The 15,746-nt window shown below is 43.6% G+C and overlaps 1 protein-coding gene across 1 annotated transcript in view; it reads right to left on the minus strand.

The window, feature by feature from the left end:
- The window catches only part of CLSTN2 (calsyntenin 2), a 175,319-nt gene that overhangs the window by 129,699 nt on the left and 29,874 nt on the right, over positions 1-15,746 (minus strand). The window lies entirely within an intron of this gene.

A 15,746-nucleotide genomic window follows, 5' to 3' on the forward strand; every position in this document is an offset into this window, starting at 1 on the left:
TTATTTTTTACTATGCTGGGCCTTTGTTCCTGTGCATGGGCTTTCTCTAGGTGTGGTGAAGGGGTGGTGTCTACCCTCTAGTTGCTATATGCAGGCATCTCACCGCAGTGGCTTCTCTTGTTGCAGAGCACAGGCTCTAGAACTCTGGCTCAGTGGTTGCGGTGCTGGCTTATTGCCGTGGGGGCATGTGGGATCTTCTAGGACCAGGGATCAAACCTGTGCCCCTGCCTTGGCAGGTGAGCTCTCAACCCCTTTGTCTCTTTTCATGCATCACTGATGATGTGTTTGACTCTTGAGTCCCTCGTCCCATTTTTCCCAGCAAGGTGATTTTCAGTAATGCATACACCTTGCCACAAGCAAACAAACAAAATAAGAGACCAAGGTAATTCAGGATTCCATGAGGGCCTGGGGTTAGGCACAATGATTCATTCCCTTTCAGGACTGTGACTTAAGTAGGGCTGATGTTCTTATCCCCGCATTTTAGTGGAAAAATAACTTGAAGACATCAAAGTGTTGGAGAGGAACAAAATCACAATCAAAATGACACCACACAAAAAAGAGCAATCAACAAAAATAAACACTGAGAGTGAGTATACACAAGAACTGATTGAAACAACAATAGTGGAGAGTCAGAGCCTAGGCAAGGCCATGCTCATGGTGACTGGCAACAGCACTTGCTGACAATGATGCCTGCCTGAGAAGTCTATGTAGGCCTGAGCCAGATTTGTGGGTAGAAGTCGAATCATCAAGGAACATGAGTTGTGGATACCATTATATATGACTCTCAAAGGTTTGTCACATTGCTAGATGGTATCTCTTTTTTAAAAAAGTTTTTTATGTGAACTGTTTTTTAAAGGTCTTTGTTGAATTTGTTACAATATTGCTTCTATTTTATGTTTTGGTTTTTTGTCTGGAGGCATGTGGGAGTTTAGCTCCTGGATCAGGGATTGAACGTGTACCCCATGCATTGGAAGGCAGTCTTAACCACTGAACAACCAGGGAAGTCCCTGGATGGTGTCCTTATGCCAAGGTAAAAATGAAAATCTATGGACTGCCTGCCTCACCCTTGGGAAACTCAGAAAGTCTTGCATTTAGGATCATTCATCAGCCACCAAGGGGTTCCCTGATAATGCCCACTGGCCACTGGCTGCCATCTTGAGGAAACCAGCAGAATGAAAGTTGCTGGGCTTAGGGACAGATGGCTTTGTTCAGTGAGCAAGTATGTGTTTGAGCTTCTTATGTATTCAGCTCTGCTTGGAGCAACACAGATACAGCAGTGAAGGAGTCAGAAAGGGTTCCTGCCTTGTGGAGCTGAGAGAGAGGCAAGCAATGAATACGCCATGCTGTCCTATTGCGGAGGGTAAGTGCTATGAAAGGAAAAGTGGTGACAGAGAGGAACTTCTTTAGCTGGAGAGAGTTCCTGTCCAAGCTGACGCCTGAATGTCAAGGATGAAAGCCCATGGGGAGCCTCAGAGAAGCTTGTTTGAAGTAGAGGCAGCAACGATCTTGGCTTGACTCCATCAGGTCAGGAAGTTCTTGGGCAGGCTAGTGAAGGTCTCCAAGCCTCAGGCATCTTATCAGTGAAGTGGGGACCATAGTGTGGGGGTGAGGACTAGGTGCAACCATGTGGGCCTGGCATGCAGTAGGGCTCCAATCCTCGCTATTGCTTCCCCGGAGAGGAAAGGAGATGCTCATGCCCCCTGCACATTCCACATAACCCAGCAATCTGGGTTTAGCTCTGAACCCCCAAGTTAACCAACCACCCTTTAATGTATTTTTTGGAGTCATGAGCAAAGATTTAACACCACGTTGTGAGGTTTATCACCAGGAAACTTGCTATGGGATGATTTTTGTTTGTTTGTTTCTAAATGAAACTTTATTGGAGTATACTTGCTTTACAATGCTTCCACTGTACAGCAAAGTGAATCAGCCATACATATACATATATTCACTCCCTCTTGGATTTCTTTCCCATTGAAAGGATGTTTAGATGACAATGACTATAGGTAAAAGAGATTATACCCAATTATATGTCTTTCTTCAGAGCCCCGAGGAGCTGTGTCTGGAATGGCCCATCACCTCCTGGAGGATTAGACTATGGAGTTGCTATAGCCCATGTGGCCCCAGGTCAATCTAAAGGACAAATCACTGGCAGACAGGAGGGCTTTTTGTATGATATATCTGAAAATCAGAGTGCTGTAAGCAGCAGTCCACACATGACCAGGCTCGTCTCAACCTAGGTTCAAAATTTTGCATACCATTGTGCATTCAGTCATGCAATTTCTTCTGCATGGAGCTCCCTTCCTATTCCTTTCTGTCTGTTACCTCTACCACATAACTTTCAAGATATCTCCAGTCTGGATAGAAACCCTCCTCTGTGCCCTCACAGCATTCTCAACAGTAGAGTCCAAGCTGATGGTAAGTCTGAATCCCCATTATGCTGCACAATGCCTAGCACAGGGCAGATACTCACTAGACAGCGGTAGGAAGCGTGTAGGATATCACTGGACTGATCCATTTGTGTGCCTTCCCCTTCTTGTAACTAGGAACTCTTCAAAGGAGGAATTGTGAGTTTTTGATCTCTCCACACCTCCACACCAAGCTCCGAGCCCAGGAAATATTTTCCAGGTGGATCTGGGGAGCCCCAGAGACCTAACCTTGACTTCAGCCTTGGCAGCCTTTCTTGAGCCACAGACAGAACCCAGAGCCTATTTGTAACTTCTCTCGTACTTCTCCTGTCTGCCCCTATTCTCATCGTACAGAAACAACCACTCCAACAGAAGCCATCACATGTTTGCTTCTCTTTGTTCTCAGTAAGGCAATTGGCCCAGAAATGATAATGGAAAAATCTCTTCCCAGTAAAAAGATATAGTATCAAGGAGGAGGCTGCTCTTCTTCCCTTCCTCACTCCTGTCTCTCTGCGTCATCCTTCTCTTTAGAGATGCAATTTAAAAAGATCAGAGACATGGTTCTGTGCAGGATGCCCGTGGTATGGCCCGACATCACCAATTCTTGAGTCTCTCCTGCTAGTGGGTGAGAGATTCCTCACAACATCTGCTTCTGGAAGCCTCTTCTGTTAGAGAAGCCCAAGACATCCCTGGTATTGGTGTTCTGTGGGAGCTGTGGGCATTTCTTTCTCATCCAGATATGTTAGTGGTTATCTCTGATGAGAAATTCCAGCTCAAGTCATTTTAGAAGGCATGTAAGTTCTGGACCAAATAAATAACAAGGCTTTATGTTGTCACCCTGCTTATGTAACTTATATGCAGAGTACATCAGGCGAAATGCCAGGCTGGATGAAGCACAAATTGGAATCAAGATTGCTGGGAGAAATATCAATAACCTCAGATATGCAGATAACACCACCCTTATGGCAGAAAGCAAAGAAGAACTAAAGAGTCTCTTGATGAAAGTGAAAGAGTAGAGTGAAAAAGTTGGCTTAAAGCTCAACATTCAGAAAACTAAGATCATGGCATCCGGTCCCATTACTTCATGGCAAATAGATGGGGAAACCATGGAAATAGTGACAGACTTTATTTTCTTGGGCTCCAAAATCATTGCAGTTGATGACTGCAGCCATGAAGTTAAAAGATGCTTGCTCCTTGGAAGAAAAGGTATGACAAACCTAGACAGCATATTAAAAAGCAGAGATATTATTTTGCCAACAAAGGTCCATCTAGTCAAAGCTATGGTTTTTACAGTAGTCATGTGTGGATGTGAGAGTTGGACCATAAAGAAAGCTGAGTGCCGAAGAATTGATGTTTTTGAACTATGGTGTTGGAGAAAACTCTTGAGAGTCCCTTGGACAGTAAGGAGATCAAATCAGTCAATCTTAAAGGAAATCAGTCCTGAATATTCATTGGAAGGACTGATGCTGAAGCTGAAACTCCAGTACTTTGGCCATCTGATGCAAAGAACTGACTCATTGGGAAAGATCCTGATGCTGAGAAAGACTGAAGGCAGGAGGAGAAGGGGATGACAGAGTATGAGATGTTTGGATGGCATCACTGACTCGATGGACAGGAGTTTGAACAAGCTTTGGGAGTTGGTGAAGGGAAGCCTGGCGTGCTGCAGTCCATGGGGTCACAAAAAGTTGGACACAACTGAGTGACTGAACTGAACTGAACAGCAGCGACAGAGTCCTACCAAAGTTTTCAGTCCTTTTTCTGCCTTTGGTTATGGGGGCAAGGCCCTTTCCAAGGAGAAATCAGGCAGAAAAGAACTTGAAGAACATCACACCTGCCAGTAGCTTTTGTGATCTCATGAGGCTTGTTTTTGAGGGTTTATGGAGGGCAGGCAAACTGTAACCATATCATAAAAGAAATCAATGAAGCTTTCTGAGTGTAGCATCCTTGAGATAGTGGGAAGCTCACACAAACATCTTTCATTTTCCAAGAAAGGGTGGGGGTTTAAGAGAGCAAAAGGCAAGTCATCAAACTCAGTGTTTGCCACATGAAATATCTATTCATTTTCATTTTCTGGAGGGTAGATGGCAGGATGACTAAAAGTATGACCCCTAAATTCAGGGTGTCTGGATTCAGATTCCAGCCTTCTCACTTCCTGTGTGGACTCTGAGTAAACCACAGTGGACTCAAGTGGGTAAGTAAACTTACCCACCTTGAGCCTGAATAAAAGTAGCACCTACCACCCAGGATCTGGGGAGATTAAATGCTGAATCATTTCAGCCTCAAACACAATGGACACATTCATCAGATATAGTATTAATGCTGTTAATTGATCATGTATTCAATAACATTTACTGCAGGAAATAAGAGGACATACAATTATTAGCATCTACAAGATGATAAGTGCTTTGACATCTGTTCTTTCATTTAATCCTCCCAGCGACCCAGTGAGTAGGTGTTACTATCTTAATAGTGCATATGGCAAAACTGTGGCTGAGTGTTGGTGTGACTTGCTCAAAGCTATATAGTTCTTTTACAATAACTCCTCTATGATTCTGAGGTTTTGCTGGGACTGAGAATGGCAATTTTTATGGATTTAGCTTTGAATATTCAATTTACACTGATAATTTTTTTTTTAAATGATAATTTATGATGATGGTAAAGGATCAAGGAATATTGTCAGTTTCATCAATGCTTGACCTTGGGGGCATTTGTAGGGGTCGAGGGACTGCTTTGATACCGAGGACTTGAAGAAATCTGGGCTTGAATCTCATCTCACCCAAATTCGGGTGATGTGACCTTTGCGAAGCAGTTATCTTTGGGCCTCTGTGGCCTCACCTGTAGATCTGAGATACTTATACCTCCTCATGGGCTTGATGTATGCATTGAAGGCTAAGGGCCCAACAGAGTGACCTTCCCTCTGACACCTCATGATAGAAACATCCCACTTTGGTTCACAAGCTTCCTAAACTTCTCTGAACTATCCCACTTGGAAACTAAATCTTTTCGGAAAGAAAATCATGAAATGGTTCTTGAAAGATCTAGAGACTAGTTAATGAACTGTTGTTCATTATTTTTCTTAAATAAAGAGAAGAGAAGTGGACCACCTATTGTTTTAATGCTCAGGCTCAATGACATCATAAGCATTCCTAGAAAGGTTACCCTGGAATGCCTTCAGGAATTAAATTCCCTCTCAAGGGATTAAAGATTTAGAAATGCGATGAATGTATTATAACTCATGCTGAATTTGGGGAACATATATTTTCTCATTAGGAAAAGATTAACTACTTAGAACTCTCTTATTAGATGCCTGGAGGTGAAAAAAAGCTAAGCTGAGACTTCTGGAAAGCATAGGCTTTATGGGCTCTTATAATTCAAGACACTTGGTCCATCGTTCCAACTCTACACTCAGAAGTGACACAGAAGGATAGAAGGGAAAGACACAGGTGTGTCTGATGCTTCTTTTTCCTTAACTGTGCATGTTCAAGGGCCTCCAGCTCTTCCTGGTCTCAGCTCCTAGCAGAGGAAGAAGCATCAGGTTGTCCAGGAAATTGCTCCATTCATACAAAATAAATGGCTGGATGTGGGGATGCTGGGCAAGGGGAGAGATAGGGAAGGGGTTGTCCTGATTAGGGACTGTTCAGGCAGCTGATATCCTAGCCAGTCTCTGTGGGTGTCAACCACCTGGCATCTTTCAAGTCTTTCTTCCAGGAATGGGTGACTTTGATTTGGCACCCAGGGACTTCCTTTCCTACTGGGAGAAGCTCAGGAGGTATACACGCTTAACGGTAACATGCTTAACATCTTTATCTTCACTGGCATCCGGTGCACCTGAGCTGGGGGTGAGTGAAGAGGTAGAGATAGGCTGGAGAGGTAAGTGGAGGTCAGATGATAAATGCTGGCTAAGCGGTTTGGGTTTCATCTTAGGACCAGTGAAGAGCTATAAATGGGTGTTTAGTGAGGGTATGAAGAATCCAGACTGTGCTTTGGAAATGTCACTTAGCAGCTAGATTAGGTCTGGTGTTTAGAACACTAAAATATCTCCGATTGCCACCTCAAGATCAAGCCACACAGAGGTTCACCGCTGACAGGGTCACACAATAGGGAAATTAACTTCAGTTCAATTCAGCCAAATTCAAGAGTGTTAATTCTGCAGTTGGACAGACTCAGGTCTGAAGCATGACTCTGCCACACTTGGCTGTGTGGCCCTGGGTAAATCACTGAACCTCTCTGAGCTTCATTTTCACATCTGAAGAATGGTGATTACATAAATCCACCTTGGGAATTGGAGAAAAGGTATGCAAAGCACAGGGCTTCCCTGGTGGCTCAGGGGTAAAGAATTTGCTGGCCCGGCAGGAGATGCAGATTCTATCCCTGGGTAGGGAAGATCACCTGGAGGAGGCATGGCAACCCACTCCAGTATTCTTGCTTGGGAAATCCCATGGACAGAGGAGCCTGGCAGGCTGCAGTCCATGGAGTTGCAGAGTCTGACGACTTAGCAACAAAACAACAATAACAACAAATGCAAAGCACCAGGAACAGAGAGCTACTGCTACTACTCCTATCATCAGTCTTGATCATTCTTATCATTATTCTGATGCTATGCATTGACTGAGCACCTACTATGGGCCAGGCAGAGCCCCAGGCATGAGAGACAGAAAAGTGTAACTCATGAGCCCTAACTTGCAGGCACTGACAGCAGGTAAGGGGAGTGACAGACACACAGCCAGCTTTAAGGCAGACAGAGGGACAAAAAGCAGACCCCAGAGACCAAGAAGAGGTAAGTTTTACCAACTAGCGTGAACAAAGGAGGCTTCCTGGAAGAAGTGACCTGGACTTTGTTTTAGCATAGGTTGTATTATTACTTAAGTGTGATAAGGCCAACAGATCAGGATATAATTGCCACTGAAAAGAGAGTTTGTTATACTCACAAGTCCCAAATGGGGGGGGGGTCCCCCACCCTGGGGATGCATGGAGAATCACCGATAGTTAGGAGACAGAGGGAGAGGAGAAAACCATGGGCAAGAGCCTGTGTTATGGTTTGCATGGAAGGAAGAGGTCAGGCAAGGTAAGCAGCCTTAGAATCACCTAGTTTGTATAATTTCAGTGGCCTCTGGGGCATGGAGCTGTCTCTAGCTGTCTGGTATCTGGCCCTGGGGTGATTAGTGCAGGTAAACGTTGGCTGGAGTGTGAGACCCTGATAAAAGAGGTGGGTGGGATGTAGGTTCTGGGTTGGTTGATCAGTGCCTGAAAAGCAAAAGGGTAAGTTGTTCATTCTCTCTAGGAATGAGCTGACTGAGGGGGCAGTCCCTCCAGGCTCAGCCAGGCCCCAGTTGTCAAAGCATCAGGATGCAGGCAGTAGAAGGCATGGTTAACCCAGCACTGCAGGATACGGGGCACACAGTGGGCAGAGAGAATTCAAGGGTGTCACCACCGCGGCCTTGGGGCTGCACAACAAGCAGTCTACTTAGACGGAAAATGGTCTGAAAGGTGCGCCCCACTCAGCCGCCCGGCAGGACTCAGCAAGTGTAGACAAGTGTAAGGCCAGGAGTGGGCATCTAGGAGGCCGGGTGTGAGATGGGCCAGAAAGCAACTTTGGGGCCAGATTACAAGGGACTCGAGTGTTGGGCCAGGAAGCGAGCTTTTTGGTAAAAGAGTGACAAGAGTCAGCTTCTGAGACTCTCCTCATGTCTCCTCTCCCCCCCGGGCTCCTGGAGTGAGGTCCTCAGAATCCCAGCCTGACTTTGGTTAGAGCCATGGTGATGCTTAGACAACCGAGTATAGACATGAGAGAGGAGGAGTCAGATGCCTGCCTCCTCTGCCTGCCAGCTACTGCACCTTGTGTAAGACACCCTTTGTCTGTAAAATGGGGAGAATTTACAACTATACCTCATGGAACTGGTGTGGAGATTAGGCTAGATCATACATGTGGTAAAGCCGGGACTTGTGCCAGGCCTGCAGGACTCCAAAACTCAACCTCCAAAAGGATTGCTGGCTTTTCTGAGCTCATTTTCTTTTAACATTTTCTCTACTGCTGCTGTGGGTCTATAAGCACGGGATGGGACACTTAGTTGGAAGGAGTCAGAAGCTGGGCATCCAGTCCTGGCTCCAAGGCCAGCTTCCTGTACAGAAAGGCCCCATGCTTGGTGTAATGCTCTGCTGTCACTGTCTTGAAAATCATTTTGACCCCAATAGCTGCCTTTCTAGCTGAATAACCATAATGTTTCTGAGCCTCAGTTTCTTCATCTGTAGAATGGGAATATTAATTAACTATCCCAAAGAGAGGAGCCCAGGCTTTGGGGTCAGACTCAGGTGTAAGTCCTAGGTCTACCTATTGGTACCATGTACTGGGGGGCTAGTCAGTTCCTTTCTCGCCTAAGTTTACTCATGCAAACACTGGTGATATTATCACCTATTTCAGAGCTGTTGAAAGGGTTTATATCAGATGATAAATGCAAACTACTTAGCTTGGGCCCAATACATAAGACATACATCTCTTTTTAAGCATTAAATTATGTGATTTGCCCTTCCCCAATTAAAAACAATTACACACAGGCACACTTTCAAAAGAAAGAAAACACAAACTCTCTGAACGCAATTACAAATATAAGGAATCCTCTCCCTTCTTTCATTACTGACCCCTTTCCATTTACTATACTTTCTTCACAAGAGCATTTTATTACCTTTTAATTCTTACTAAAAAGAGAGATCTTAATTAACTACAAAAAAGAAGGAGGGAGAGAAAAAGATAGCCACGGTTTAGATCAGGGGGTACAGCTCAGAGCAGCCCTTTGCCTGGTGCTCAGTCCCTCCCACCCCTGGGGCTGGTCCTTCTCTTTCTCCAGGCCCCAAATCACATGTGACTTGGTAAAGGAGGTTGTCTGGGTCTCATCTTGGTGATGACCCCTACCTCCACCCACCTCCTGCCTGGTCTTCCCAACTGAGAATTATTGACTCATGTATCATCTATTCAATGTACTGGAGCATAACCTGTACATCACTCTGCAGGGCTTGGCACATAACTGGTGCTCAATAAATATCTAAGAAATGAGTGAATGATTAGACATATGAAAATCAAAACACACACACTGACATACACACTCACACACACATACATTCTAATTTGGCTGCCTAATGCAGGGAAGCTAGACTGCCAGACTTTACAATGGGAAGGGTCCTAGATGTAGCTGCTGTGTGTGTGTGTGTGCGTGTGCATGTGTGCATGCGTTTGTGTGTACACAATACATACACTTCAGCCTGAGTGTCTGTGGACGAGTGTGTATGATGATGAAACTGCACTTACATGCGACTCCAATTTTGGAAACCCTCATGTATTTGAAACCTTTTTGGTCCCCCAAGATGTCTCAGTAAATGTCAAATGAGACAACCAGCAATTTGTCCTCAAATTTTGTCCTGCCTGTGAAGTTCTCTTTAATTTCCTGATAACAGAAGGGGTTTAATTTCACCCCAAATCACCACCTTGATTACCAACTTCACAGTCTGAGAAAACCCTCACATCGTCACATGGGCAATTTCAAAGTCAGGCATGTGGGTGGACACTTTCAGGTCTTATTCTGGAAGCATCTGAGCAACTGCAGATAGTTTCCTGCCCAATGGCTTTTTGACAAAGTCTGGGGCTTCTATCATACCCTTTTCCCTGACCTGTTATTGTCAACCAGGAGAACGTACCATGAGTTAAGTAAGGATCATGTAAAGATGGCTTATGATCAGATTAAATTGAAAAGATTTGCATGTTGCATGTGCATGCTCATTTGTGTCCAACTCTTTGCAATCCCATGGACTGTAGCCCACCAGGCTCCCCTGTCCAGGGGATTTCTCAGGCAAGAATAGTAGAGTGGGTTGCCATTTCCTACTCCAGGGGATCTTCCTGACCCAGGAATCAAACCCACATCTCTAGGGTCTCCTGCTTTGCCAGGCAGATTCTTTACCACTGAGCCATTTGGGAATCCCAAGCCTAAACCATTTCTGATTTTGTGGAGGGCAAAGGAAACAATAGATTCTGGGAGAATGCTACTCACTGTGGTCTATAGATGGGAGTGGCCTTGGAGTTGCTTGTTATAGGTCTTCTATAGAAATCCAGGGTAACATTTAAAAAAATTTTTATAGCAATTTGACAGGGTGATTTTGTTTATCGAATCTAATAATACTTTAAAAATTGGCTTGTATTTTGAATGTCTTTGCTATTTATTTCATTTTTTCTAGAAATTTGTCTCTTACTGTTTTTACAAAATTAAGGTTCATGATGATTGGGAAAAAAACCAATCCTTCACCATAGGTGATTTGAGAAGTACAATAGGGAAGAACAAACCTGACTGTCTATTAGATCTGTTTCTTTTATTATTTTTTGACTACAAGAATGTTGCTTATACTGTGAAATATACATGATAACCTACTCTCAATGCTCTAACCTTTAAGAGTATAAAAGTTTTCCACTTATATAAAGGTAAGAAGTTGCAGAACAGAGAACAACATTTGTCTTATTGGAGGTCTGTAGAAGTATCATGACCTGACCTACATGGATAGTTGGAAGAACAAAGGATTCCAACACAAGATGTTTGCAACAACCAACCACATCCCCTTCTCCTTTTAGTATAACAGCAGTCTGAATTCTAACTCTGATAAAATAGTTGTTTGGGACACCAGTCGACCATCTTCTTGGTCTGCTGACTTTCTGATAAAGTCGCTATTCCTTGCCCCAGCAACTTGTCCCTTGATTTATTGACCTGTCTGGTAGTAAGCAGCATGAGCTTAGATTCAATCCAGAAGCATTACTCTAGATAATATCCTATCTATTTTCTAAAATTTACATCCAAAGACTTCAAATCTAGAAGGCAATACTTCAGAGGACTGTAACATTTTACTCTATACATCTACAGGGCTACTAATGCCCTTCTGCTTCTGAATTTTAGATGACTCCTGAGATCAAACTGTTTCCATTCCAGGTTTTTTTTTTAATTCTTTTTTAAAAATTAATTTATTTATCTTAATTGGAGGCTAATTATTTTACAATATTGTGTGATTTTTGCCATTCATTGATGTGAATCAGCCAAGGGTATACACGTGCCCCCATCCTGAAACCCCCACCCACTTCCCTCCCCATCCCATCTCTCTGGGTTGTCCCAGTGCACCGGCTTTGAGTGCTCTGTTTCACCCATCAAACTTAGACTGGTCATCTATTTCACAAATGGTAATATAGATGTTTCAGTGCTATTCTCTCAAATCATCCCACCCTCACTTTCTCCCACAGAGCCCAGAAGTCTGTTCTTTACATCTGTGTCTCTTTTGCTGTCTTGCATATAGGGTCATCGTTACCATCTTTCTAAACTCCATATATGTGCATTAATATACTGTATTGATGTTTTTCTTTCTGACTTACTTCACTCTGTATAATAGGCTCCAGTTTCATCCACCTCATTAGAATGGACTCAAATGTGTTCTTTTTAATAGCTGAGTAATATTCCATTATGTACATGTACCACAACTTTCTTATCCATTCATCTGTCGATGGACATCTAGGTTGCTTCCATGTCCTAGTCCACTCCAGTTTTATAGCCATCATTGCTTCTCACCTGGACCAATCACTGCAACAACTTCCTACTTTACCTCTCTTTTTGGCCTTCTAACCTACAATGGTTAACATTGCCTAACCACAATATATCCAATTATTCTTCCAGGAAATCTTCCGTGATTGCTCCAACCTAGACTGTGCTCTCTCCTCCTCAATTCACATGCCTTGCAATTTATTTCATCTACATGGAGCTCACACTGTGCTCCCCAAATTCTTGTCTATACACAGATTCAGGGTCAGGGTTGGCTTCAGGAGAATCACCTATAAAAGTTCTCAAGACACCCTTTTGGGTCTCACCTTGGGAGATCCCGGTAGAAGGTTTTGAGGAGGAAGCCCTGGAATCTGTCATTTTAACCAACCCCCCTCCGCAAAGTGATCTGGATGCAGAGATAGACTTGGAAATGACCAGCCCAAACAATTTGCTATTTAGTTGCTAAGTTGTGTCCAACTGTTTGCAACCCCATAGACTTCAGCACATCAGGCTTCCCTGTCCATCACCATCTTCCAGTGAAGGCCTTGCTCACACTCATGTCCACTGAGTCAGTGATGCCATCCAACCACCTCATCCTCTGATGTTCCCTTCTCCTCCTGCCTTCAATCTTTCCCAGCATCAGGGTCTTTTCCACTGAGTCAGCTCATCGCATCAGGTGGCCAAAGTATTAGAGCTTCAGCCAAAACAACATTGGGCGTTAAACTCCCACTCCATCTCTCACACATTCATGACTGCCAATAGTCGGGGAGGGGCCTGAGAAGGGATTTCTGCTCCCTATGCAGGATGCCCACAGGGAGATCTGTTTGCTGCCTGAAAGCTGACCCAGCAGAGTAGGACTTCATACCGAAGGAGCTTAGAACAAGTATTCTTTTCTTTCTTCACATTGTGTGGGTTCCGATTCCAGAAGAACTGCAGATGCAAGATCAGGGCTCTCAGTGGAGAGAGAGCCACTTCCAGCTGTGAGGCCATGTGATTGATAAAACACTTTTTTATATATTGAGATATAGGGAAGTCACTTTGGTTTACACGTGATGTAACTTGAAGTTTATGCTAACTAAAATAGCCTGTTTGTGGCCTATCAAACACACAGTATACATCTGCTTTAATTATGAAAGAAAAGGGCACACTGGCCAGAAGCAGACAATGTCCATGTTAACAATAAGGATTAAGTGCCCCTCTACCTGGTACACCAATGCTGGTACTCTTCTGATGATAAGACTTCCTTCCCAGGTGCCAAAGCCATACTGACTCGCTGTGTATGTGCTGGTCTGGTTTTTTTTTTTTTATTTTTGAAACCTTAAAGAAATGTAACCATGACTTGTTTAATATTCTTTGTTTTGACAAGATACAAAACTGTGATGAAAACTCTGCTTCTCTGGAGCAGTTTCTCAGAGTAATCTAGGAAGCTGGCTTCTGGCTTAGACTTCAGTTTGATTCAAATAAAACTCTTTTCTATTCTTATTATTGATTGTTTATTGACTGTTTTCATTGACACCCTCCCTGGTGATTTTGGGGTTGGCCACATGACTGGTTGTGAACAGTAGACTAAGCTGTTTATTTACTTCTGTGATTGTTTTCCACCTGAAACTCTCACCCCTCACCTCCATCTCCATCTACCAATCATGAGTTCCATAAAAGTGGGTCTGTCTCTTTTGCATAGATTTGAAATCTCCAGTGGTTGGTGCGGTTCCTGGAACATGGCTGGTTCTCACTAAATATCTGGGGAATGAATGATATGGCTGCTTTGTGGAAGGTATCTGCTCACGTTCTGGGTTCTGGGAATTCTCCAGGCCCTTCACTCTGGTCAGACTTTCTTCTTGCTGTCTTTATTTTTGGATTCTCCTGCTCCCTCCAGCCTCTCTGAATTGAGGATGTTGCTGCTGTTCTGCTGGACTGGGTTTAGGGTTCACTCTGTGCGCTGCTTCTACAGATCGGCCCACAGCCCTTGGGCAAGGTCTGTTCTGCTTCCATGCCTGACACAGGCCCCCTTGGCACTGCACCCCGATCTGGTCAGCCCCTGGCTGTTTGTATGCTAGAAGGGAATCCATTCACTGGTTCTCTGATGCCCTTGGGAGCACCTTAGTTTTCCAACAAGCCTCTGAGCTTGCTGATGTGAGCACCACTTCTTTAAAGCTTGGGTCCTCCCCCTTTCACCTTGACTCCACACTCTCTGGGATTGTCAGTGCTGTCATCGAAGTGAATCGTGTGGTTTTCAAAAACCAGGGCCCCACACCAAATTTGGCTACCCTTACTCCCCACCCTTTTCATTCCTAGAGATTCTCAGCTTACATGCCGAAACATGTCCAGTAGAATTGATGCTGGAAAGGTACAGAAACCAGGCAATTTAAGAGCAGCCATTCTGGAAGACAAGTCTCCCAAGGGGACAATAATTAACTCAACCAACCAGGGCACTTTCTCTAGGATTTATAGAAACTCTTCTCTCTTATGTCCGATAAACATGAGCATTTTCCAGGCAATTTTCTTATCTTGGGATGAATGCATTATTGGTACAAGATGGAGTAGCTATTCTTCTAGAATCTTTACTTTTATAGCCTTGAAAAGCATTTACAATGCAAGAATATGGTTTTTCAAGCACACACTTTCAGTCTTTTTGTAAAGATGGCTTATGTAAACTTTTCAGATTCCGGTCACTTAAATCTCTTTAATCGATAGATTGAGTGGCACATGGTTGCAGAATTTATTTTTTTAAACAAAAGGACCACAACTCCAGGTGATATTAGAGGACTGCAGTGTTTTTCATTTCACTGAGTGACTTTCTAAAATTGGAACCAAATTATCATCTCTTTGGAAAATATGGCACAAAGCTGCAGAGTCCATCAAATACACTGGAAACCAGAGTCCAAGTGCCCAGGAGTGGGGAGAGGTGTCCCTCACGTGGATGGGCAGTGGGAGTCATCACAGATGATTAGACTGATGCTTGGAAAAACATATCTTGAGCCTCAAAATGACCATATGCTTTGGCCCAGGTGATAATACTCCCGAGAAAGTAATCCAAAATGCAGACAAAGATTTTTGCATAGATATTCACCGATACACAGAAAAGCAAAACCGAGCTAAAGCTGGCCAATCACGTTGCCCCATTTGACTGCAAGAACCCCATCAGGCACACTTGACCTTCTTTGAAAGAATGTTATGCAGCTGATGAGAGGGTGGTATGGTTTCATGAAGTGGGATAATATGTATGGCACTAAGTTAAGTAGGAAACACCCAAAGTTCAAATGACTATGTATGAAGGGAGAAATGAATACTATAATATTGATAATACTGCATTCATTAGATCATGGGAAACTTTTATTGTAATTATTATCTTTAAAAATTTCTTTTCAAGGGCTTCCCAGGTGGTGTTAATGGTAAGGAACCTGCCTGCCAATGTAAGAGAACCAAGTCCCTTCCCTGGTCCAGGAAGATCCCACATGCCATGGAGCAATTGAGCCCATGTGCCACAGCTCTAGAGGCCGTGAGCTGCAACTACTGAAGCTGGCGCACCCTAGAGCCTGCACTCCACAAATGAAGCCACCATAAAGAGAAGACTGTACACTGCGACAAAAAGGAGCCTCCACTCACTGCAACTAGAAAAAAAGCCCGCTCAGCAAACAAGACTCAGCACAGCCATAAATAAATAAATAAAATATAAATATATATATATTAAAAAATTTCTTTTCAAATGAGCAGGAAACACTTTATAATTTAAAATATATTTATATCAAAAAGTTGCAGTGATCCAATTGCTACTTATCAT

This window comes from Cervus canadensis, chromosome 7, assembly GCF_019320065.1.
Source record: "Cervus canadensis isolate Bull #8, Minnesota chromosome 7, ASM1932006v1, whole genome shotgun sequence".
NCBI lineage: Eukaryota > Metazoa > Chordata > Mammalia > Artiodactyla > Cervidae > Cervus > Cervus canadensis.